Below are 26,959 nucleotides of genomic sequence, written 5' to 3' on the forward strand. Positions count from 1 at the left end.
ACAACTCGATACATTTAAATGAAATTAAATTAAAATGAAATCCTAAATATAAAATTTCATTAAATTTCTTCAAGCCAGAGAGTAATTATTATTTCCAATCGTTTTATCAATAAAATGATTCAATTATAACAAAAAAATAAAAAAAAATCTGATAATTTCATACACTAGAGGTTGTTCAATACACGAGTCCCGCAGTTGCAATAGTCTTGGAGAAAGAACAAACTTATTAACATTGGATTTGAAGACCTGTAGATCGTACTCTTTAGAAAATACATATGAGGGGAAACTATCCCCCTCACAGAGGAATAAATGAACAGGAAGAAAAAATTGCGCTGAGTCTGCAGCTGAATAGTCTCTGCACATCTTTTAACAAATTTAGAGTACAGAATTACCAATACCAGTTCTGATGAACAGATATTTGTACAAAGTAACTAAGCCTCTGCATGAAAGAGAGTGAAGCGAACTAGTAAGGGATTGACCATTAATCAATCTAACTGCTTTTTTTTTTTCTGTACCAAGTAGAGTATTTTTAGGGAATTCCTAGGAGTACCGCTGAAAATAAGATAAAAGCATTTAATGACTGATCGGATTTGCTATGTGTGTAGAGTTAAAAATTGTTCAGAGATTAAGTAACGACGAAAGTGAAAGATAAAACCTAATTTCTTGGATACTGAGGAGGCGATATTTGTAATATCGTTCATGTCAAGAAAGATTCTAACCCAGAATATCTTGGTTTGAGTGTTACGAAAAAGTAAGACTGATTGGAAAGTTTTTTCTTCCCTTTCTTTTTTGCAAGAAAGGAAGTAGCGCTGAAATTAATCAAGTTTGCAGTAAATTAGCCCAATTAAAGGTTTGGATCGGAATTTAGGATTGCAGGATTTGGTGTTCTGAACGTTTTGATTTGTATATTGCAGAGTTTGTCAAACGAGAAAATGAGTGAAATGAATGCAGTCTAGAAGGTCATTGACATACAGAAGTGAGTATGTGAAAGAAGGTATTCTTATGGAACCATAGCATTGGTTGCCAAGTTTGAGGATATAGACACTTTCACCATCAATATAGTATGCGACCCGAGAAAAAGCTGCCAACTCAGTTGTAGAAGTCAGAAATGCCACATGTGGGAGCATGTTTAATAGGATTTTATGTAATACACGATCAAATGTCTTCGAGATACCAATAGTTACTACTTGAAATTCCCAATAGTTGTACATGCTTACATCCAAATATAAACGACTTAAGGTGATCGATAATGGCGCAATCTATACTAGAGATCGTTTATTAGATGATTTCAGGTAGCACAGAAGTTGATTGTTAATAGTTTTATCCATCATTTTAAAAATAACTAAAGTGAGAGAAAGCAGGATAGGAGAAAATAAAATGGCGAGAAAGAACAAGTGTCAAATTGGCTGAAACACAAACCATCAGAACAAATAGAGAATGCCAGTAGACTTTTTAGTATCCAGTTTGGACATGGTTCATCTGATAGTTTTCTGCAAAAAAAGAAAACAAAAAAACAAGGGGCATTTTACATTTGGGTATTTGGAACAGTAGAAAGACATTTACGAAGATCATCGAATTATCAGAAGCCAGGACACGAAAAATCTCGTGTCCTGGCTTCAGAACGTGATGCAACAGAACCATTTGGATATGATGCAATTTTTTGGCTTTTCGCCTTTTTTATAGATTTTTGCTCCGAGTGAGCTCAAACGTTTAGCGGACCTTGAGCACTGGCTGAACAATTCAAGATGCAGAGGCAAAGAAGGATAAGAACGAAAATCATACTTTCCTGCTGTTATTTACTACCACTTTCAGTATTTTAGCTCTTAGATTATTTGGATTTTAATCCAGAAATTTTGCCAAAGCTAGTTGGCAATATATTTCTATATACAGTTTTCGCGGAAATTAAAACGATCCAAAGAAATGAAATCATATTATCCAAGAATGCAATCTAATACAATTATAATTAAAATCATAATTACGATTAAAATATTACAATTATTGTTATAATTACGACAATCAGATAATAATTACAATTATTGTTATAAATGTAATATATTTATAACAATAATTGTAATTGCAATTAAAATATTACAATTTATTGTTATAATTACAACAATCAGTATAATAATAATTACAATTAAAACATTGCAGTTATTAGTATAATTAAATAATTTCAATTACAATACAATTATTACAATTATAATCACAATTATTACAATTATAATCACAATTATTACAATTTATATTTATAATAACTATAATTACTTACAATTATGATTGCCATATTTATTATTGCAATTATAATTATAATAACTGCAAATACTATGCAGTTAACTGCCAATATTACAATTATAATAAATTATTGATATTTCTTTTTTCATCATGAAGAAAGTCTTGTTTATATTTTATGCTTAACTTCTATTTGCGTGCCGAAGTGTATCTAGAATTCCTGAAGCTTAAAAATATTTTTAAAAAATTCCGATCCCAGAAGTTTTCGCTTATTTTGTACGGTACAGGCTATCTGAGAAGCATGGGTCAACAATGCGTATTTGTGACCTTGACCTTGGCCTACTGGAAAAGAAGGTCGCCACAACGCATTTCGTATTTCGACCTGATCCTTCTGTAGGTCACGCATTTAAAAATGCGTGGCCTGCAGTGCGAAAAATAATACGAACTTCTGTTCGTTCAAAACCAAACATGGCCATAGCAATTTTTGCTTGTAACCAGCTATAAAAGGCAACTGAAAAACAGATGTAACTAGAAAAACAAATGTTCTAACTTCTCAGAATTATTTTCAGTTTACTATGAAATATATTTCATGCAGTAGTTTATCAAAAACAAAAGGAATATACGAAAGAACAAAAGATTAGGAATATTATTTTTAGCTAATATACAAAATCATTTAATAGCGAACAAGTTTATTTATTAGTTCTTTTTTTTTTTTTCGTCATCTATTTACAGAAATGAAAAGTAAGATGAAATAGCTACTGTTAATACGATACTGTTCATTTTAATCATGAGCCATATAATAATTAAAATATATTCAAATAGTTCAAGGATTATAATAAAGGTCCACCAATAATCAGATGACATTAAATTTTCAAACATTTAATACTAACCTATGTTCTACGTCGCTGTTTGTATAGAATTTGAAAATAGAAGAGTCCATTTCGTGAGTGGGAAAAAATCGCTTGGTATGCCAAAACAAAGCAGATTTCAAGAGTAGTACTTTTAACAAAGTTTGTGAATATTTCTATACATGTTAAATCCTATGGTTGGCAAGAATAAAACTTTGCCAATAATATTTTACAACGTTTTATTCTTGCCAACCAAGGATTTAACACGTATAAAAATATTTACAGACTGTCATGAAAAAGATACCTTTCGCAATAGCTTGAACTGGCAAATTATTCACGAAACCTCGAGCCTAATAAAATGTCTAATAAAGGCCAGTTTAGTTAATTCTGTCATAAAGTGGTTCGATTTAAACCAAAATTCGACAGATTTTTATGCAGATCCTAAATACCGAATTTCATTTAATTAACAGAGCGTCATATTGATCGAAAAGCACACCGCAATCTTCCTTTAGTTTCTTCCATATTAGTCCTAAAAAATGTTCAATATAATGTAACTGAAAACAGTGATATAATGTTGTTTGTTGATTTGATCGGTTTTCTTTATACTACAACAACAACGTCTGGGCAGATAAACTCCAACCAGCAGCAAGTCACAGATGCATATTAAAAAAAAAAAGATTAATCAAATATGAATTTAATATTTGATGAATAATGTTGTGTATTTAAAAACTATATTCGATAACAAAACTAAATTAAGAATGGAAAAAAAAACTAATGAAACTGAAAGACTTCGAAAACGACAACGCGAAAAATTAAGATTATAGCGACTCAGCAGTCACATGTTGATCTTTATCATCATCATCATGCATATCAAGGATTTAGGCCTAGTATGGCGTGTTCCGGCCTTAGAAGTCATCATTTAAGAGGACGTCCTGGTTTTCTTTTTCCTAATGCTTTGAACTTTCTGTTTTCATTCTTTGAACGTGTTCCATCCATTTATGTTTATATTTTTTTAATTTTTTCTATTACTGGTTCTTGGTTTAATTCTTTCATAATTTCTTCGTTTCTTTTGTGATCAAATAGGGTATACTTTGCAGTTTTTCTCATAAACTTCATTTCTGCTGTTGTTAATCTTTGTTTGTCTTTTTGTTTTATTGTCCAGATGTCGCTTCCATACATTAAGACTGGTAGGGGGTAATGTATTGTATATTTTTAGTCTGGTTTGTTTTTGAACTAGGTTTGGTTTAAATATAGAGTTAATTTCACCTGTTATTTTTAAATATTTTGCAATTTTTACGTTTGAACTTTATTTTATTTTATTTTTTAAATCTCGCTACCGTAGATCGGTGAGTAAGTAAAATTCGACAAATTTTGAACTCGATCAGAACATACTAGGAAGAGAATGCGCTTTGCAGAGAGAGAGAGAGAGAGAGAGAGAGAGAGAGAGAGAGTATGCATGAACTGCTTACCATTAAATATGCGGTAGAAAATCAATGCTGACACTAAGCAATTAAAAATCGGTTGCTTGACAAATTGTGTGTACACTACAGGCATTGTTAGCTCAGTTTGTTCTCCAATATTCACCCCTCCGTTAGAGGGTGAGGATGGATATTGGAGAGCAAAATGAGCAGGGGAGTCTCTCCTAATCTAAAACAGTTGCAGCGAGAAGCTGTTACAATCAATCATTACAATTTTCAGAATCTCAAAATACAAACGTTATCAGAATTTTTACAGGAATCTTCCTTTCCTGTAAAAAGGTGGTATCGAAATGATAATGTGACATTATTGACAAATTACTACATATGCATGACTGCTGAGAAGGTAAGAAAAATGAATGCATTGAAGCACTATTCTGGGATGCTATATACTACAGGTGACACTTAAATGATAATATTAGCAGCAGAAAATACTTAATAAATCCTTAAAAACATTTCTTAATATACAGGTTGAATTAGGTTAAAATATTTAACCTAATTTAGTGAGAATAATAAGCATTTTTTGGTAGGTAGTAATATCATTAAAATGATCATATATTGTTGAGTTAATCTTACTTGAAAATAACCTGAACTTCATTGCGGCTTGCTGCTTTACCGTTTTAATTGGCCACTTCTTCAAATAACAACGTAAATTAAGAACAAATAAATATAATCTCACATACGTTTATTGTCATTTGTAGTAATTTCCGCTGTGACAAATCTGATGTAGAAATCAAACTGAGATCCGTTTGGATTGAATATATATATATATACATGTTGCAAAAATTATTGTAACATTCTGATTTTTCTCAAATACTAAGTACCAGTGATAAACATTGTTGTACAGCATGATACAAAGACAAGAAATGCATTCTGAAGTTATGAAGTTACATACAATACTGAAATAGGGTATACTAGTTAAGTGATTTCAGGAAGGGGGTTATCCTTAGCAGCCAATATTAGTCATCAATTTGCTCGTGTTATCGTATGCATTCGACATCAAATGTAGCTGACGAAATTAAAAGATAGAAATATGATAAAAAAAGTCAGCCGAACCATGTAAACCGACTGAAAGATATACTGGAAGATGATGAAAGAGATTTGCTTTTTTCTGTCATGTATCAGTGAATTCAATCAGATCAGTGTGTGTCCCCACTTGTAGAGGTCTGTACTAGAATATCACCTAGTGAACGCTATGGCTTCGGTTTCCAGAAGGTCTTCTCTGTACAATCCGAGCATTGCAATTACTACAAACGATAATCGGGTTCGCACTGCGTGGTGTGCAGCTATGTGTAATTGTCCAATAGTGGGGAAGTGTGTGTGTGTGTGTGTGAGAGAGAGAGAGAGAGAGAGAGAGAGAGAGAGATCACTATGTACACTTGTTAAATGAAGTGTGAGCGTAGCTATAATTGCTGTCAGAATAACTTTATCAGAAGGTATCGCTGTCTGTTAAGTATGGCGAAAGATATTATAGTGTGAAAATGTGTCCATGGTTTGGAATGGATCCCAGGAGCCTCCATAGCTCAGTGGGCAAGGCTAACCTTTGGTCAGAAAGATCTGGGTTCAATTCCTGTCTATCAGGTCTTTTCGATTAAAGGTGAGTTAGCCGGTCTCATACGGCAGTGGAGTGTTTTTTTCTCCCGTAAACTCGGATTTTTCATCCCTCAAATCAAGCAAAACCAGCCCGTGGCCACACGTATGCACAGACATAAGAACACTTCGCGGAATGATGTAGCCTACACTGGTCCCTGGCTAGGAAGTAATAACTTCTTGCCAATACCTGATCTCGGATATAATTTGCCAATACTGGCAATCTGGATACTCCCATACGCTAACAAATAACTGGATCCCTTATCTAATGCCCAAAACTAACACTGACTTCTGCTATGCAAGTTGTAACAACCCAGTCAAGCATCTGTATGATAACACGATAACTCACTATTTCTCATGGCAAAAACTATGCGAAATGGCTTGTGCAAGTGTTAGACTGGTCAAAGCATTGACAGTTTCATTTGACGATGCTAAAAAACAACGTATTTTTGTAAAGATGATTCAATCAATACATTAGAAAACGTGAATAGTGCAGTCACTTGGAAGAAAGTATACTTCACACATAACATGTCCAGGAAACATTGTAAATCTTACTGTCATTTTCTGTTCTTCGAAGTAATACTGTTCTAACGCATTTCATCTATTCAGATATCATTCAAACAAAGTAGACTGGGTACTTGTCGAGTAGAAGTTGTATATTTGAATCAAGTCGACAGAAGCTCAAAAACTTCGTCGATGCCTATTTAACGAATTCATTTGTTTGTATGTATTCGGTCACTGCAGTGTTACACCTGAATATCATCTAGAATATCAGTTTTAATTTGCGATTTTCATTCGTGTAATATATACTTCTGATTTTCTTTCTTTATTTAAGTTTAAATCTATGCTGACCCTTATCTCTATCTTGTAAAGAGGCAGTTAGAGTGATATTTATTTCTAAGAAAACCAATGTTCGCATAATAATAAAAATAAAAAAAAGGAAATATTTTCTACAGTGCCTTTGAAATAGTAGGTTTGAATCTGAACCAGGATGCTAGGTTCTTTTGTGAAGATTTTCAACAAACTGCGCCTTCGTTCTCATACAGAGAAAGCCTCTGTATGAGTTGTTTTGTTCTCATAGCCTTAGTTGCTAAGGCTATGAGAACTTTTGTGAGCTACACTTAAAAATGCGAAAAAATGATACAAGTTAGGAAATGTACGTGCAACATAAACATTACAGACGAGTTAACGATAAGATATGTTACTTAAGGATTGCTATTTGAGTAAACATATGACGCCTCATTTGTTTAAACAGTAAGCAAGAGCCAAGAAGATTACTGTGAGAATAGGATCACAGGGTACATGTAATATGCTGGACAGGATTTAAAATTATCCGTTCCTAAAGGTAGTTCCAACGTGAACTGTCCGCGCAATGAATTTAATGGTGACACAAGTAGTGGACTAGTGTTCAGTGGAAAACACATTTTATTCTTCATTTAAAGAATAAAATGGTATTTATTATTACTCAATTTTAACCTATATTAAAACTATCAGAAAATTTACCTTAGAGTTGTAAAATATTAAGTTTCATCAAAATCGGTTCATTCTTTCTTGAGTTGTTTCATAAGAATGGACAACACGAAGTGGCAGGATTTTACAGGCGTGTACACGAATGCTATATAGTTACGAATGCTGCCTAATGTAAGCTTATTCGTCTGCTTCTCTCATATAAATCAGCACATCACTTGGAAGGGACTATACTCAGTGGTTGCTAGAAGAGAGGCGGACTGGGAATGAAAATGTGTAACTGACCATTAAATATATCAAAATTAAAGTAAGTGGTCTGTTTGAAGTTACGGACGAAACAACTAAAAAAACCAGTGTTCCTGAAGAGAAATCTTGCTACTTCCTCATCGTCACTCACGCGAAAAACACTTATAAAAGTTCTTTACATCGAGATAATTTGAATACAGATCTTTCAAAACAAAAGGAATCGTGACTGAGCTACGGAGAAGGCTTCAAGAGGATAAATAACAATATTCAGTGGTATCGGCAATTAATTAACGTTGAAGCTAAAAGATGTTTCTGTTTTATACCAAGACACTAAGGTATGGAGTGAGCGTATTATATCTCTAAATTACATGCGTTATCTTGTCGGTTTGTAGTTATGAGGGATTAAAGAACAACAAGATCCTGATAGGAAATTCCGCACAAATGCTCCTGATGCTTCAACGTGTTTACTCTTGATAGGAAACCTATCTTATGGTCTGCCTTCTCCTGTTCAGTTAAATCTGATTTCATCAGATTTTATCACCAGGATTGGTGATAAAATCTGATGAAATATCCCAGAGTTCTGTATGTTCACACTCTCTCTTCCCCCTGTACATAAATAATCTCCCACCGATCTCAAATCTATTCCATAGTTTTACGAATGATAACGCACTCCATTCTTCTTCTTCTTCATTTGATAAACCTTGCAGTGCACAATAATTAGGTGCTTAAGCTCGGATCTCCAGTTGTTCAACAGGAAAAAAGAATAACCTTGTAAACGTTAATGCTAGCAAAACACAGTGCTGTATTATATCTCTCAAGAGAGCTTCCCTCGATACTTTACAAAGTATCGAGGGAAGTTTCGAGAGTGTCATTCTCTTATAAACGTTATGCTTCTGTCTTATGTCTCTTCTATATAGGCATCTTCAGGGACAATATTCTGTTGAAATGGTGACAGTTTCCTCCGCTTTCTTCTAATATTGTGAGAACACTCAACATCCATTTCTTATCCGGCCTTCAAACCTACCGAATCAACCCATTCTTTCATTCTGTCTGTCTCTGTTCTTTGGAACAGCCTTCCTTACTCTGTCTTCCCCAAACCTTTTGTCCACATATGGCACTAATAATGTACTATCGGTTTTACAACTTTTAGTGACTGAGGTTGATATATAAAAACATAGTAAGTGACAGTTTCATTTACATCCGTCACAAAAAAAAAGTATATGAATGACAGCTCTCGAGATTATTCTTTACTTCAAATCCAGTTCCAGTAACAGAAAAGGTTAGACATTACTGACTCGGGCAAACTATAGCGAAGCTAACAACTTTCAGTACATAGGAAAACAAGTGAAAGTACAGCATGTACTTTTTTATTGTTTGCTTAAGGTTAGGGAAAATATGGATTTTTAAAATGTAATTTCTTGTCAAGTATAAATTACACTGAATTCATGTCATTTAGAATGTAATTAAGAGACTGAGTAAACTGATTTTTGATACTCTTAATAACTGTTTTTAGACGCGATCAAAAGTAACTATTGCCCAACTCGAGTCGAGTTGGGCAATAGTTACTTTTGATCATCGAGGATGGATCGAGGTCATCGAGGATGGATGAATTAATTTTAACGAAACTTAATATTAAGGATTCTTTAGTAAGAAGGTACTCAGTGATCTTCGAAGCTGCAGTCAGATTTGAAATCTCACTCCGTTCTATGGAGAGTGGAGATGTATTTGACTCCGTCAACCAGGATGGCAATTACAATATTTGTAATAATTGTATCCAACTCATTTAAAATTTATTTTAAAATTTTAAATTGCTTTTACAAAAACAAATATTTGTATTTTAACAAAACGGCACTAGAATCTTGCGTAACATAAAGCCAGATGTCTAAATATGAATATATGTTGAATTCACTAATTCCCAAAAATACATTTAAAATTAAAAATACAAAAACTTTTATTTTAGAAAGATGTTGAGACTGTATTTCAATATTTTTTTGAAGATCAAAATGAAAATAACGACGCAATTAAAATTTTCATCTACCTAAGTTTAAAGAAGGAAAGCAATAGAAAACTAACCTCTTATGTTAAGTTAGTTTTCTATTGCTTTAAGAAGTTAGTTTTATCCATATGTTTTTTAATATGCCATAACTCCATGGTTTTTAGGATACTATTCCATATGTTCACAAATATATTGTAATATTTGTGAAGAGCGGCTTTATCACCGCGAGTTCAATATGGATGGATTTTATTAACTGAATGGATCTCCTACCGCCTAGTCGGGCCACTTTTCTCTATATCCTGTACAATTTCACAAAGAGCTAAAATTGGTAAGATATATATGATTGATAAATCATTATTACAGAGAGATCACATTATCAGCAGAAACTCCACTGGAGATCTCTAATGCCATGCCATAAAAGCACCAGCCTTTCTGCTCTTAAAACATATCGTATTTTTCAGCATGTCTCCTATCTGTTGATACATGGATGTTCTGAAGTTTGATATTGAAGTTGATATTTATTTTTCGTTATCAATTTTTGGTAGAGTATGAACTTTATTATTAAACGCGTACTTAATATCTTATAAATAGAAAGAGGTGTTTAAATTTGAACAAGTGGAAAGTCTTTTTATCTGATTATGATGAAATAACTTTCCAAGATAACCTGTCTCCTCCTGATGATAAATTGACAGTAAATTTAATGACATCGGGAACTTTTTCTCTTTCATGACTCATAAAGGTATTATTAATCCATTTTAACAAACTAGAATTTTTTCATAAATTTTTAAGAATTTCAAAACTAGAATTTCACTAAAGTATTTTGCTAATTAATTTCTAAACAATATCAAATATTACATTTATGTCAATTATCAATTTATATATTCTAATATAAAAAGTATTTGATTTCTACAAAAAAACTTAACTGCACAAACACCAGCCATAAAGTGTCGTGAGGTGAAGTGTTAAAATATTTCGATAAAATGTTAAGGTGTTAAAATATATTATAAAAGGAACTGATCTTCACTGAGAGCGTGTAACTTTGTGAAGTTGTACATGTATATTTATAGGGTAATTATGAACTTAGAATGTTGAATGATATACTACGGGAAGCAGTGAAGATCATGGAAAGCTGACACTTGGTGAACTCACTCATTAGGGTGAAATAAAAGAGCACTGCATAGGCTACTACATACGCCTACACTTCACACTGGGGTGAAAGTCCTTCCAATGACTGTGCGCATATCCTACAGACAGAGGCTATTTGATAGCAGCCATCATTTTGACAACGTAACCGAAATGACCTCATCAGTCATTATTATGGAAATAGAACAACGCTCTTATTGCGTTGTAATCGTAACGGTGTGGAACAAAGAAAGTTCGTTGGTCGCATCACGACTAAGTAGTGTGGAAACACGCAGAATTGTCTGTCTGACTTCTAATGTACACAAATATTAAGCTTGATTTTTTGTCTCAGATATACAGTACGGAAACTTTTTTGGCCCTATTATTAGAAGACTGTTCATTTTAGTGTCAAACAAAATCTTTCATTAGGATAAAACATATAACTTTGTAAGTACATATTTTACAACTGCAATTTTTGAGTACATATTTTTGCAATTTTTGGAATTGCCAATGCAGAAGTTTATTTAATAACAATATAATAAACTGAAAATTCTCAAATTCATCTGATCTAAGTTTCTACAAGATTTTCATTTTAGGAAACTTGATAATTTAGTAACTATTTGCAAATGTTTTACCCATAAACCAGGTACAATAACTTATTATGTAATGTGAGCGGAAGCAGAGACACTTGGGTAATACGTAATGGACTTTTAGCTACGATCTTTGCTGAATTAACATATAGAAAGTCAGAGAAGACTTTATATATATATATATATATATATATATATATATATAATCTCTAATAATAAGGAATAATACGAGTACATATGTACTTAAATTTTAATGTTAACACAATATTATGCAACATTGCTGTTGCAGTTATATTTATATTTAAATAAAATAACAACAACCGAAATATAAATTTAAATAGTAATGATAAACCAAATTCTTCAATTAGAAGTTACCGCTATTAACAGAACTAAAAGACCATTGAGTTTTATTAAATACTTATGAGAACTAAAACTTAAATTATGAGGAGTGAGAAAAAAATAATAACAAGATCTCCAGGATCATCACTGTCAACAGTTTGAGATCGTTTAGTGTGTAAATGGTAGTAGTTGAAATGGTTGCATTCATGTTTCAAAGCAACGTTTGTAACCGGAGAGGTGCAGCATTTAGATTAAGAGAATCGCTATTAAAGTGGTCTGCAACAAGCATATATTCAAAAACTTGAACTGACATCACTAATAATGCGATGTTTAACACAACACTGCATTATGTCATTAGTGTAGACAAGAGCCCAATTGTATGTATCGGAACTGAAATGTCAAAACAAGATGTTATCAAAGGCGACAAGGATAGAATGAGTAAGAGTCAAGCACCGTTAAGTTGATGTTGATCGTTGCTTATAACTGTGAAGTTATAAATATTCTTCTTCCTCATGCTTCTGCTGAGCATAATTTATAGCAAAGCAATATTGCTGTTTTTTTCAGCATTATATGCAAACTAAAATCGGTTGCATTTGGAAATATTTTGGAGGACTCCCCATAAAGTCATGCATTACAATAAAACACTACACATTACCACTCAAGCACTGGAAAAAACAGACATTTCTGTTTTACTTTCCCTTTGAAATATTCACTTAAAAAATAATAATTTCTCGGTAAAGATATTTTCAGCACAGATAGGTAATCTTAAGTGCCATAAAATGATCTATTGAGGTTCAGAGAGGATTTCCTGCTTATTACATGTATGTGAAAGGCTATCCAAGTTCCTATGCTATTGTCGATGGACTTTAAGCTGTAAAAGGGAAAAATGCCGCAACTATTTTAAATTTTCACAAAGATAATTAAAAAAATTAAACAGATTTTCAGTATCCTCCTATAATGTCAAACTGGTACAATCAATACCTTCTTCATATTTTTAACGTGAGTACTTCCGATGACAAAGGAGTGCTTTCCAATTATTCTTAAAATTTGTGTTCCAGAGTTAACCCCTATCTTGCATGATTTTTTACATTACAACTCTACTGGGATTATCTTCAAAACTGAAATTCTGCCATATCTTCATTTTTTGCATAAGCCTATTATATCTACATCTACGTCAGAAGTTGTTTTTCTTTTCAAAATTAGGTTTTTCTTTGAAGTGAAGACTATAGATTACACTTACCATTTTTAGAAGGACTCTAAATACCTCTTGAAAATTTTCAAGTGCATTTAGAAGAGAATAACTAGAGCAATCTACAATCCTAGCGCCTTCGATCACTAGTTTAGTTCACTTCATTATTCGAATAAATACTTAATTACAGTTTGCGATCTGTAATTCCATCGTCTTTAAGATAATATTTGTCCTAGAAGATGTCATACAGCAATTTCCCAGTAAGTTGAATCATATATATATATATATATATAAAACTTTACTATATAAATTTACTATATAAGAAACTTTACTATATAAATTCCTTCCCCTAGAATGATTCACTATAGTTTAACAACTTCGAACGCTGCAACGGCGGTTACAGCAATGATGGTGCTTAAATCATATCATAGAAACTGGACGCTTAATGACTGGAAGGATACTTTTAATTGATAGTTCTTGCTGCTATCTATTTACATCAGAAGGGAGAAACCTGGATCTGGAGGCAGTCTGCTGAATGTTACGAACAGAAAGGTATTGTGATTGATAAAAACTTGTGGAATTGCTCAACAGATTTTCATCAATATTATTGTGAACGATAGCGTCCATCTTCTGCATAATTCTATATTTCCTGTGTCTGTGCAATTTTACAATGAGAAACATACTTGTTTCAGTAGGATAATGCCTCTTCGCGTCCAAGTCTGCTGGCTTGGTTCGAGAATAACATGTTTTATCAAACAGGGAAGGTAAGTTCAGCAGGAGGACAAACACCACTATCAGAATTTAAGAGAGTATTGCATGTTAATTTCCGATAAAACTTGCCAGAAGTGGTATACCAACCATATAGCCTATGTTCAGTGATATGGACAAAAGGAAATATTTAAATAAAAACGTAATAAAGGTAATGAAATTAAAATTTAAAAAATGCTACTAGACCGTGGATGGTAGATGACTTCATCGCCTGAAGTGGTGAATGTCATGTTTGGTCTCTAGAACAGAGGTTTCGGGTTGTGCCTCTCCTCTTCTTTAGGCAACGTGAGTGATACCTTCAAATAGATGCAGGCATACTTAGAGACCAAAAACCTATTCAATTTCGAGGGTATTAGTAAAAAATGGTGGTACTGCAGGCTGGTCATTAGATAAACAGTACACGGGCCTAAACCCGATAGTAATGAGTCGGAGGTTTCCTGGCTAGCTTGAGACATAATCCCGCTGCCAATACTCTGGGGGGGGGGATCCTATCAGTGATATGCGGGAGACACTGTCAAAGCCACGTTATATCATGGAAACTGATAGTTCTTTATATGGTGCCATGTCCAAGAATATATCTCCTCTCACTGTCCCTGCTCTATCATTTCTTCTAACCCAGAACCAAAATAAAACGTACGACAGTGATACTGCGATCGAAATAAATTTCTTCAAAACTAATCCTAACAAATAAGTCAAAAACCAAGCACAATATACAAAACATGGCAGCCTGCAACAATAATAACAAAAAAACTCACTTTCGCATCTTCTTTACCTACATCCACGGTATGAACGCCAACGTAATTGATGTACATCATCACTTATATGAACAGAAAGACATATTTCTCTTTACAAAAACACAAATTGCAGCTACAGCAATCAGAGTCCACCTTAATGCCCAAATTACACAATCTATGATGGTTCCTTTCGACACAAGGGTTGTGAGTGCCAATAATGTCTTCCAGAGAACAAATAATTTAGAATCCCTGCTTTGGCGTCCTCTGTAGCAAAATTTCCTTGCTCCATTTAGTAACATTCATCTGCTGTATTTACGGTTTTCAAATTCCGAAAACTACTCTGACCTCTTCGGCTTCTTATCAGTGAAGGTCGACCTTCTGTAATCCATCTATCTAAATACTACAGTCATTTTTCTACTGATCTTAATCTTCAGTACTCCAACTGGATTCTTCTGCCAACACTACCGGCCAAGCTGAAGGTGATGCAAAAGTTTTTACTATAAGCATGACCTAATTTTTGCATATTTTCAAATCGTACTACCTATTCCAATTCTTAACTCTCTCCACTCTCTTTTTTTAAATTTAAATATGTTCTTCTTCCATATACATCGTAGATAACAATCTTGCGCAAGCTTCCTCTACAAGAATGCTACCAAACTAACCTTCTACTCTTCCTTTCCACATTATGAATATTGTTTCTGCAGTTCTGACCCTAACACCTGCTCTGAGCGAGTTACAAGAATTATCCTTACTGGCAACTGGCATGAAGCTCTCCATTCTGCAGTTTATCCAAAATTCTCCTCCACTTTCCAAGCCCTGGTTTAACAAGACGTACCAAAACAGTTGAAGCAAAAAACAAACAAAAAAAAACCTCAACCTTATGCGGCTTGCAATAAGAACCCAGCCTGAGGTGAAGTACGAAATAATTAGAAATTAGAAATGCTCACTCCAATTGATTCTGGCGTTCACTCACACTATCTCCCCCCCCCCCAACCCCCCCCACACATATGGGGAGAATGTGATCAATCTCGGCGATGGGAACCAACTGATCCCCAAAATGTTAGTATTAAAAGAATTCTGTTTGGGTTACGAAAACGCTTCTTTAGAGGATTTAGTTTTTTATACTTGAAATTAAGACAGCATTACGTTGCATGTGAAAATATATCGTTCGTGGACAGAACAATAAACGAAGCGAGTGGTGTTAGCGTCTGTTTCAATGAGATGGCATCACATGGGTATCGTTCAACCGCACTATTAGTTGAAGAATGGTAGGAAGTGGAAAAATTCATAAATACATAGATCGTGCGTAAAAATACACAGAGTGATTCGAATTTCACATATTAAGAGCATTGCAGGAAAGTAGGGTTTTTGTTTGCAGAAATTCAATGCAATTCGAGAAGTCTGAAGAAAATGGTATCACAAAAGCAGGTTTGGATACGGTGTAATTCCTTTGCTAGCTGCTAGGAGGACATAGGTCTGAAACGAACAGAGACCAGGGTGCTGAAAGATGCCCGCCACGCATGACACTGTCATGCAGATGCGTTAATCAGACAAAGCAGATGAATTAAACTGAGTAGCATTATCCAAGAACTTAACCTCTCCATGGGTTGTGTACATAGCATCATTTAAAACCATTATACTACAAAAAGGTTTATGCGCGATGGGTGCCAAAGCAATTCTCGATCACTCAGTTCATAGTCCTGATCTTGCACTCAGTGATTCACATTTTTCTCGACGATCAGAAAGAGCATCTTGTTTGAAATCGACGGCTATGTGAAGCACGTTATTGGTTCCTAGTTAAAGGTACTTGACACCGATTTCTATTACACTGGGATAGATGTCTATTTGCTAAGGTGTGACAAATTTATAAATTTGGCGACGGAGACAAATTGACACCTACCAAAATCGATTAATGTACATTTATACCAGAATGGTTCTTCACATAACTGTGACTGTTACCTTATTTGTTGAAATAACTCTCGTAGATCCTTCCAAAAGATGTGTAATCCGAACTTATTCAAAAATTGAGACGCCTGTACATAGCGACCTTCAATGCTAATAGCAATGACAGTAGTCAATTTAATTAAACTATTGCCTTGAACTTCAATGAAATGTCTGATGTCATAATTTGCTATGCCATGGTTATTGGCCAACGTTCGTATGTTATAACACTTCCTTGTTTGCAGTCTTAGTACGACTTACTAAAACGCATGGAATATATCAAGTAATTTTAAAGTTGACTGGCTTCTAAAAGACTCATTAGATGGAAAGGAATTTTAGTCGGATATGTTAACAAATTATCATAAAAATAGATTGGATAACTATATATGTATAAATGTATAGTTATCATATATATATATATATATATATATATATATATATATATATATATATATATATATATATATATATATATATATATATATATATATATATATATATATATATATATATATATATATATATATATATATTTGATTTAATGTTTATCTGCATTTCTCTAAATCTTTTATTTTATTCTGTTATAGTTTCCTTGAAGTGTCCATCACCCATATAAATATAATTCTATGTTTAACCACGAGTAAACTCGCGAAAGCATTAATACCATAAAGTGAAATATCCTTTAAACAGCTACATATTATTTTACTTTATTATTATTTATTTATTTTATTTTATTTATTTATTTTTTGCTGCACTGTTGGTCAAAAATCAATCGCCCTGGTTCATGGAGTGATTAGCACATCCGCTCTCCAACCAACAGATCGCGGGTTTGAATACCGCCGCAGGCATAGATGTTTGTGATTTTGTGATAGTCTTCAGGTGGAAGATGAATTTCATCGCACAGTGTGAATCCACTACCCTTCTTATTGAAGGCCTTAAATGGCTGAAAAAGTTTCATGTTTAGTCTCTAGAGCAGGGTTTGTTTCCGGACTATGTAAAAATAAATAAAATATACATAAATTATAAAAATTAATAAAAATAGGAGAAAAATCCTTAGCCCACTCACGGTACTAATGTACTATAGACTTACAACCTTTTGTGAGTGGAAATCACATAAAAAATTAGGATTTTGATTTTATCGGGCAAAGATCATAACTGGGATCAAGCCTTTCGAAATTAGTGAAGATTATGACTGACCGTGAAAGTGTCTATTTTTATTAATTTGTTTCATAAATGGCTAATTTGAATAATGCCAGTGAATTATAGGACAGTACAGCAGCAGTTTTTATTTAAACTTATTACCCATTAGTAGGTATAATTAATGACTGATTATATATAGTCATTAATAATCAATACCATGCCTTTTTGATCACATGGAAGCTCTTTACAAAGAGCGAAGTATCAGTTTTTAACGTTACACTGCCTGTACACACACACACACACTGGCTGCACACTGCATGGCATACAATAGAGATTAAAATTTTTGTTAAAGACTAATTTCGATATCACAGACAGTATCTCCATCAATTTAAAAATCTTCCATATTAATGACCAACAATTGGATTATTCACTGATTTTTAAATGAGTAAGATTATTTAATTGAATAGTTAGTTAATTATTATTGCAGATACCACTGAAGTCAAAGGTTCATCCTTTGGAATTTTTATATTGCACTTCATCCACAAAAAATCGAGGAAAAAATAGAGCAGCAAACAATTATTTTTTTTTCCTATTTTATGCAATTTATTTTAACTTACATACCTTCAGAATAATATGAAGATAAGATATTTTCTCTAGGAGAATTTTTCCCCTCGTGAAAAACAGAAGGCTGCCTATGAACAATCCTGATTGAAAGAAAGAAAGAAAAAACATGATATACCAATATCGTGGTCATAGCGGCCTTGGCGTAAAACCTAAACAATCAAACAAATAAAGTGCATCTTTTCCAAGATCTGAAGTCCGTAATGAAGTTAATAAATATCTACTCCACGATGGACATCGGAAGCTCAGTAAATCAATGTTATGACTTTCTCTAGGCATTGATCCGGAAGAGTGGAATTGTTGGTCACATGAATATGTAGCTACCGAGAAGAAATCATCTCTCTGTTATCAAACAAGGAAGCCATTTAATGAGATGACGAAGGTACTATATCTGAACAATATTTGCTATTTTTATATAGTCTGTAATAAGCTTAACTTTTTGACAACTGAAGAAAAAATTTGATGTCTTTTATAAATTAAATTTTGGTAGCCGGGAATCGTTTTAATTGCATTTATTAGATTTTGATAAAATGGCACATTTTTAAAATTAGATTTTTGTAGCTTAGCAATTAGTCCTTCATTTAATTAATATAATTAATATAATAGAATATAAAATAAAATAAAATTAATATAATATAACTAAAATAATATCTATAAAAATGCTATTTGTTCCTAATATTATTTATTTATTTATTTGCATGTGCTTCCTTAACGTAATTGAAGAAACCAAATATTTCAAGGACGTCATAGAATGTCACTGTCGTGATTAATAACACGGTGAAAACAGAATGAATGAAAGAAATGTCTATTCTGAAATTATTACTGAATAAAATACTTTTGGAAACTAATTGAAGAAAACCTTAACATTTAATAATTAAAGAAAACCTTAACATTTAATAATTAAAGAAACTTTAATTTTAGTTAAACAGAACGATTATATAAAAACGGATAGCTTCTTGTTCTTATTAAAAATTACTGAAGAATAAAGATTGAGAGAGAGAGAGAGAGAGAGAGAGAGAGAGAGATGAAATTAAGAATAAGCAAGCAGAACGTGAACATTTAGTGAGGAAAATTATCGATCAAAATCCATTTTATTTATTACAAATATCAGCAAAATTTTAGGCCATATAAATTTAGTTAATGAAACTTTCAAAAAAACTGCATTAAACAAATAGCTGTTTATTTAGAATTTAGTGGACACAACTAATTTCGTCATTTAAAATTAGGAGTAATCGGCTGATTAGCATGTTTTGCTAGGTAACACTCCAGTTTCTGAGATATAAAATTCTGCCACTTCCCGATCAAAGTTTTGTCTGATCTTCAGTACTTTTTTGTAGTTCTCGTTATAACCAACACTTTATAATAATATATAGAAACTAATATCATGAGTAGTAAATAAAGGTACTATTAAGCGTAATTAAGGCATGCTGTTTAAATCGTTTAATTAATGAGAAAGAGAAAAATAGCTAAAATTTTTAATTGAGACACCGAAATATTTTTTTCATGATATTTCTCTTGCCTAGACAAACAATTGGAAGTGTTAGCTGAAAACCATACTATTTATCTGAAACCCCAAAATCATTCCGTCTTTAAATAAAGCTTCACTTTATCAATATTATGACTGCCGCATCGACGACGCATAACATTGCGCTGTTGGGGAGTGAATAACGTATACATTTCTTAGAACTTTGACAGAAGATATTTTAAAAATTCGAAAAATATTGTTATGCAAATTATAGATGAATCCTCGAGAATCCGATGCAGCGTTCTGATTTGCTATTTCCCCGCTCCGTGCTTCCTCGATTATGAATATTAAGTATGAGAATATGAAATGAAAAATAATAAAAAAATAAATGAAATTATGCAAGCAGCTTATGTAAAATAAACCCTGACGGAAAGAAACGGTGTTAAAATAAAATAGGTCATACAGTTCATGCAATGTGAAACTATTCGTGTCAAATAGCGCTAATTAAACTATTCCTTGCCTTCCATTAATTAGCGAATTAATGCTACGTATTACAAGGCTCAAGCAGTACTAATACTGTTTACAGTGAAGATAAATTATTCACATCCGAATTTTGCGATGTTTTGTTTTTAAGTAATTCGGGTTAGTTCTGTTCTACGACGAGTAGTATTCCTGTTGGAATACTGTAAACTGAAGAAAAAAAAAAGTGCCTTAACGTTTAAAATATTAGCAGTTCAATAGACACAAAGAATGTCGACTTACGACATATACGTCGGTGAAAGAAAAAATTTACTTGCAAAAATAATAACATACATTTAATTAAAACATGAAATAAATAAATAAAATCAATAAATGACTCTAAAGGAGACTTCACTTACAAGCATATTCACTTCAAGCTTAAACGAAGATAAAGGTTATACTTTGAGCATTATTTCTCTCCACTTCTTTTCCTTTTTTTTTTTTTTTTTTTTTACCTTCCGCATCTTAGTTTTCTGCAGACCACTTATATCAAGCCAGTGTTTTCCCGATAGGTGCATCTATCGGGAAAACGCTATCGCGACAAACCTATCGGAAGAGAAAACCATGTTGGATCAAGGGGAAACAAAATAATGCCAAGACAAGAAACATGTTATGATAAAATTATTCATAATTTTAAATAATACTGTTAATTAATTACTTATTAACATTGCTAAATAGTGATAATTAATACTTGCATTTAGTACGATGAAAATTCGTTAAATAAACTATTTATAGCACCAATTACTTATGAAAAATTATTTAATGAATAGAAGAGATGGATAAAGTCTAATGAAAATATTTCAAAACAGGCTGAACACCATGGAAATATTCTTCAAGATAGGAGTAACATAATGGAGAGTTCCTAAGATAAACTATGAACCTCGGTAGACATAGAATGTAAATCATATCCACTATATTAAAACCAATAGCTGAATTTACTTGTCGCTCAGAAAACAAAGGAGCTAAATTACAGATAAGAAGAAGTATATATGCTATAAAAGAGGGCGATAAATTAACATGAATAAAATCAAATTTGCATATCACCAAGATCCCAATAGTTGATTGTTAAAGTCCATATCGCTGCTATTTGGTGATCAAGAACCATAATTTATCCAAAAGACGATCAAAGAATTTATGAGGTCAATATTCCAAGTTAAGCTCACGTGTGACATCAATGGAAAAATGAGACCATATGAAGAAAAGGAGCTATTTCCTTCTTTATCCACTCCAATCCACTTTGTTGAACAATTTATGTTCAAGGACAAGAAAAGAGAATAATTTAATACAGTTTGTAATTTAACAAAACGTGATAATATGATCCAACAGTTGGGACAATTGGGGGCATTATAACATAATAAAAGTACAGTAAAATGTCTAAAATGAAGCTTGCACTCCATGATTTACATGCTGATAAGGAAGTAAATGTAAAGTAAGAGCTGACGTGATGAAGCACATGGCATCAGACAGAGAGAAAAAGTTAAATTTTCTATCCATCTTTCAAAAACTATGAATACATAATGAAAGCTAGTCGAATTAATTTACTTAAATGGAAAAGGGAAAACTCGCAAAATAAACCATCTGCAAGAGTCCACTCCACAGTATATTCCTTCCCTTGTCCCCCGCCCCTCCCAAGGCAAATTTTCGCTGGCCTTTTTTTTTTTTTTTTTTTGAAATTATCGAGAAATGCTTTAATTTCTGAGTTCCAGTAAACAGTTCTCAGCATATTTCGGAATTTTGTCAGATGGCAATTTCGTCACTAGATCAGTTTTCTGTATTATTTATATGATTCAACTCATTATGCTTTTTCTTTCTTTCTTTATTTTTTTTTACATACTATTGCGCGACTTTTCCATCTAATATATCTATGTACATAACACCGAGGAATAAATCTTTTCCTTTTTTCTTATTCTAATCTTGCACTTGGCACCACTTAGTAGCTGTGGTGCTATTTTGGCCAACCTGCATAAAGTTAAAGAGATGCCGTGTGTAGCATTTGCTACATATGGTATCTCTTATATAACTCTTTTGCCGGAGTACAGTTTTAAGCATATTTTTTTTCACCTTAAATGGAGAAATGAATTGATGAAGATTGGTATGAACAAGCGACTACTAAGAAAGGATTAGCAGATAAACCAAAATGAAAGTGGGCGGAGATAATCTTCGGATCCAAAATTGGTTTATCAGGTGATCGCTTTCTTCAGTGCAAAGGCATGTATTTATATTGGTTTATATATATATATATACTAGGGGGGGCTCCGTCCCCCCGGTAGGCCGGTTCTTTGAATTCTGATCTGATGACTCGAATTTTGAAGACATGAAAGGGGGGGGTTCCTCCTCCCCCTGCGCCTGCGGCGCCCAACCCCTTGAGTTCGACTGGTAGGCCAGTTCTCCTTGAATTCTGATGACTCGAATTTTGAAGTCTAAACACTCAGGGTAGCCCCTGAGTTTCAAAACGTTTCAAATAACTTGACAAAAAACGTGACACAAAAATGTTACAGAAAAAGGCTTATCATTTTATATTATAAGGTAGATATATATATATAACTATAGCATCCACCGAAGTGGATGCTATAGTTGAAGCGTTCAGGTGTTAGCGTGTTGCCTGGAGCAGCAAACTCTAAGGTTGTTCAATATACGGCATAATACGTTATATGATATCACAGTAAGCAAAAGCAATGCATTGCTATTTCATATCTCGTAAAATTCTCACATGTAGAAAAGGGAGCAAATACTGAGAAAGCAGTAGTGGTACATTTTAGAGACAACTACTTTTAGGCATATTTATTATTATTATTTCTGATATTATGGTAGTGTTCAAATTTCAAAGAGAAAATTACTATCTTATTAATTAAAATGATGTCAACTAGACGCTCGTAATTCACAGTCAATCTCCTACTTTCTCAGTATTAATTCACTTTTGAATATGCATATCATATTTTTATGAGATAATAATTATTTAATTATTTGATAAAAAGCACGTAAAGTCGAATAACAGCCAATATAAATCGGTTGAGCAATGTCGACTTGTAGTGGTGTCTCTGCGACACTTTTACTTCTATACTTACTCATTCACTCACTTATTCTGCCATTTTCATCCCCACCTCCATTTTAATTCACCTGCGCCAAAATTTTCAGGGCACCTAAAGAAACGCAAGAAACTAAAATAATATCGGTCGTAATCATTTGAAAGATGAGATCCGTGGAAGTGTGGGAACAGAAGTCACTCCCCCCCACCTTGAACCTTCTCTTTTAGTCAATGAGCTGAAATTCTCAGGAAAGCTTTACTTAATTTAAGAAATTAACTATATACCAAAATTGGCGAGAATTCGTTGACGATGTAACTATGTAAAGATGTCTAGTCTATAGAGGAAGAGAAGACGAAGATTAATTTTTTGGCCAATTTTTGCTGTAATCCAATGCTCAAGTTCTTTCGTTAAATTAATATAACGCTTGATATTCAGAAGCCAGTGCAATGTTTAATATATATATATATATATATATTGAATAAAATCGGGGAGGGGAACGGATAATAATCCGCGTAGAACTGGAGTTACACTAATAACTGGTTGGTTCCTAATAACTTGTAATAAGAGTAGATGACTCTCTATAATTTCATCTTACTCTGTAATCTGTCGTTAACCACTCAAACGTCCATGTGGATGACATGTATCAATCATATTCAACTTCGTATCCATGTTATTTCAATGGAATATCAATGGGATTGCAAACTTAATGGGCACTTCGCATCCTTGGCAATCTTGACGTGTATATCAAGGTCAGCTCATATTCTAAATGGGATATAGATAATGACGCAGGGAATAGCGGACTAGTTTTGAACAGCTTTTGTGGAAATCAGTGATAAAGAGCGTGGTACTCAATGTTAATACAATGGTATTGATTAAATTGGTTAAGTATTCATATACCAAGTTTCCTTAGTAATAGTGTATATTAGTTTTTCAGGAAGCAGTTTTAAATGCAGATACTTTTCATAAAAAACGTAAGTTTAAAAACTTTGAAACAGTATTTCTAAAAACCTTTTAACCCAAACAGAGATAAAGTTGCTTTCCCTTGATTCAATATACTCGATCTTTTCGTATATAAATAAACTTATATAATTGGCATCAACATGTGTGCATAAAACAATGAAGTATTAATGAGCAAAGATTACATTTCACATATCACTAAATTAGCATGAAACTTTATCGTATTTCAATAATACAATTAAAGTTATAATTACAGTTTCTGTATACATGAGGAAGAGAGATAATATGAGAAATAAATCTGTGAACTGAATCTACCAGACAGATATACTAGAGAAATGTTTCACCAGATAGCAGGAACTGGAATAACAAGAAGGCTTTGAAGTTGCATAATGGTATTGAAAATAATAATATAAGAGCGAAGAGTAGATCCTTTATATAGCCAGTAGCGAAAGAACGGAATGCATTTTCACTGGAGATAAAAGTTTAAAATGAGATATGACAGATATTGTGATGATCAACATACACCTCTTTATTTAGAAATTATTATTATTATTATTATTATTATTATTATTATTATTATTTACACTATTTCTATACCTTCGGAGTTTTTACAAACAAGCTTTGTTCTGACAGAGATTTATGGCAGAAATAAATATTTGCGAGGCTTATAGCCAACGCTGGTCTCTCTGGCTGAGTGGGTAACTTCGTGAATTCTAAATGCCTTTAGATGGTAATTGATTTTTATTATCTGATGTAAAAGCACCAACTTACTGAAGCCCTGAAATGGTTTGCAAAATATTCTGTGCAATATTGTCTAGAATTGGATTTCAGGATTATCTGTTCTTTAATCTACTAATACGAATTAGTATATATTTTTTAAAACAATAACAACAACAACAACTTATGCCTTGCAGACAGAGTAGGTTGCGTCTCGTTCTCCCATCATCAGTCTACCTTAGGTGGTAGGTGAATTTCATTCTTCGGTATGAAAATTTGAGGTCTGAAGAAGTTCCCATTAGTGTTCTCCACAGGGATATCTAGGTTACACACACACACACACACACACACACACACACACACACACACACACACACACACACACACACACACACACACACACACACACACACACACACACACACACACACACACACACACACACACACACACACAACCTATTTCTTTGATTAGTAGTTAGAATTCAATAATGATTTTTGTTATTCGGATGGGAAATGCTTCACGTTTCATGACTGGCATCTAATTAGGAGAGAGAGCAATTCTTTATTTGATTAATAGTTGATAATACAAAGATAGATTAAATAGTCATAAATGCACTTAATATTAATTCTATTAAGTTTACGCTGAAAATACCTAAAGGAACATATACCTTAGGGTTTAAAACGATTATTAGCTATTCTTGGTTTGCTGACAAATGAACAAAATTTGGAGACTGTTCTAGGATAATAAAAGAGCTAAATAAATACAATACTATTAAATATCCTTTATCTTTCCTTTTCTAAATATCTTTATTTATGTTTCAAACCTCAGTTGAAAACTGATTTTATCCAAAGGCAATGCAACTGAAAAATTTCGAACACACAAGCAATAAAAAAAATAATAAAACTAATAATAATAATAAAAATAAAAAATAAAATTAAATATTAATATTAATATATTATTATATTGAAAAGGACAGTTTAAAATTTTATCATGGAATTAATATATCTTTCATAAAAGCAGTCAACATTAAAATATTGTGTAAATAGCAAGATGTAACCGAAACTTATTTAAAACTCCTGAGAAGCTGACAAAATTCCCGGCTTGCAATTGGTAACTTGTTATCGTGTTTGATATAAAAATCTGTGATTATTCTCTATTATTCATCCTATACTTTAGCAGATAGTCTTCTGAATACAGCGCTGGAAATAACTGATAAATATTAAATTGTGTGTGTATTATGTTAAGTAAAAAACAATACTAATCTTAATTTTAGTTTTAATAATTAATATCAGCCACAGAAATGAGTTTGTGTAATGGTATTTTCACAATTATTATATAGAATTTATGGACAAGACAAACAGTATGTAAATAAAATATAGTATAAATTTATCAGCGATGTAATACATGCTATATATGACTGGATATATTCAAACACAGGTGTTATACGATGTAGTATATTTGATCCATGATGAGGTGGAGTAAACACTTCTCTGATTTTTCTGTTCATTTTATTATAATAAAACACCCTAGTTAAGTATAACGGACATGCCAGATACTCTACTGATGCCAATTTGAACAGTGCATGTTCTGCTTTTCCTCCTGAATAGCTCATAGCTTTACAAACTCTATATGGATTTCCAATAATGCACGACACTCAGAGCACATTCTAACTAACCAGCTGGGAGCGATAATGAATTGTAAAGAGTTTCTATTTCTTACCCTTATCTGTAGATTTTCTCTGCTGACCATAAGTATTAAAAACCAGTATTGTCGATTCTTCTTAAAAGTAGCAACGTTCAGTTACTCTGCTATGTTTACAATGATGGTCAGTAACTGTCTAAGAGATGAAGCATTTGCTGATTGTAGTCCCCTGCTGCGCTAACTCAAAATGTCAGGTCAAGGAGGCAAAAGTGGATGCTCTTACTACCGCCTAGCAACAGAATTTCGGGTCAGGGCTGTCGCCAGCAAAGTACCATT

General features: G+C 32.8%; 1 long non-coding RNA gene across 1 annotated transcript in view; it reads right to left on the reverse strand.

Annotated features, from left to right (window-relative positions):
- LOC150107609 (uncharacterized) overlaps positions 1-20,716 on the reverse strand; it is a 37,221-nt gene extending 16,505 nt beyond the window's left edge. The window contains exon 1 of the long non-coding RNA XR_016548206.1: positions 20,639-20,716. This is a non-coding gene — a long non-coding RNA (uncharacterized LOC150107609). The remainder of the gene's footprint in view (positions 1-20,638) is intronic.
- Positions 20,717-26,959: the final 6,243 nt, after the last annotated feature.

This window comes from Typopeltis vanoorti, chromosome 4, assembly GCF_054136105.1.
Source record: "Typopeltis vanoorti isolate ZY-2024b chromosome 4, IOZ_Tvanoo_1.0, whole genome shotgun sequence".
NCBI classification, from domain to species: Eukaryota; Metazoa; Arthropoda; class Arachnida; order Uropygi; family Thelyphonidae; genus Typopeltis; species Typopeltis vanoorti.